The sequence below is a fragment of the Mixophyes fleayi genome, unplaced genomic scaffold (assembly GCF_038048845.1).
Source record: "Mixophyes fleayi isolate aMixFle1 unplaced genomic scaffold, aMixFle1.hap1 Scaffold_1757, whole genome shotgun sequence".
Lineage (NCBI taxonomy): Eukaryota > Metazoa > Chordata > Amphibia > Anura > Limnodynastidae > Mixophyes > Mixophyes fleayi.
In genome coordinates this window covers 1,150-2,298 of record NW_027446073.1, presented here as the reverse complement: position 1 = coordinate 2,298, position 1,149 = coordinate 1,150, and positions in this window count along the sequence as shown.

Genomic DNA, 1,149 nt, shown 5'->3' with positions numbered 1-1,149 from the left:
ATCATAAATTATGAATCAATACATGAATCATGAATCATGAATTGAATCATGAATCATGAATCATGAATTGAATCATGAATCATGAATCATTAGTCGATTCATGAATCATGAATCATAAATTGAATCATGAATCATGAATTGAATCATGAATCATGAGTCGAATCATGAATCATAAATCATGAATTGAATCATGAATCTTGAATCATGAATCAAATCATGAATCATGAATTGAATCATAATTAGAATAATGAATCATGAATTGAATCATGAATCATGAATCATGAATTGAATCATAAATTGAATCATGAATCATGAATTGAATCATGAATCATGAATTGAATCATGAATCATGAATTGAATCATGAATCATGAATCATGAATTAAATCATGAATCACAAATCATGAATTGAATCATGAATCATGAATTGAATCATGAATTGAATCATGAATCATGAACCATGAATCATGAATTGAATCATGAATCATGAATCATGAATTGAATCATGAATCATGAGTCGAATCATGAATCATAAATCATGAATTGAATCATGAATCTTGAATCATGAATCATGAATTGAATCATGAATCATGAATAGAATAATGAATGATGAATTGAATCATGAATCATGAATTGAATCATGAATTGAATCATGAATCATGAATCATATTATGAATCATGAATCGAATCAAGAATCATGAATTGAATCATGAATCACAAATCATGAATTGAATCATGAATCATGAATTGAATCATGAATCATGAATTGAATCATGAATCATGAATCATGAATCATGAATTGAATCATGAATCATGAATTGAATCATGAATCATGAATCATGAATTGAATCATGAATCATGAATTGAATCATGAATCATGAATTGAATCATGAATCATGAATTGAATCATGAATCATGAATCATGAATTAAATCATGAATCACAAATCATGAATTGAATCATGAATCATGAATTGAATCATGAATTGAATCATGAATCATGAACCATGAATCATGAATTGAATCATGAATCATGAATCATGAATTGAATCATGAATCATGAGTCGAATCATGAATCATAAATCATGAATTGAATCATGAATCTTGAATCATGAATCATGAATTGAATCATGAATCATGAATAGAATAATGA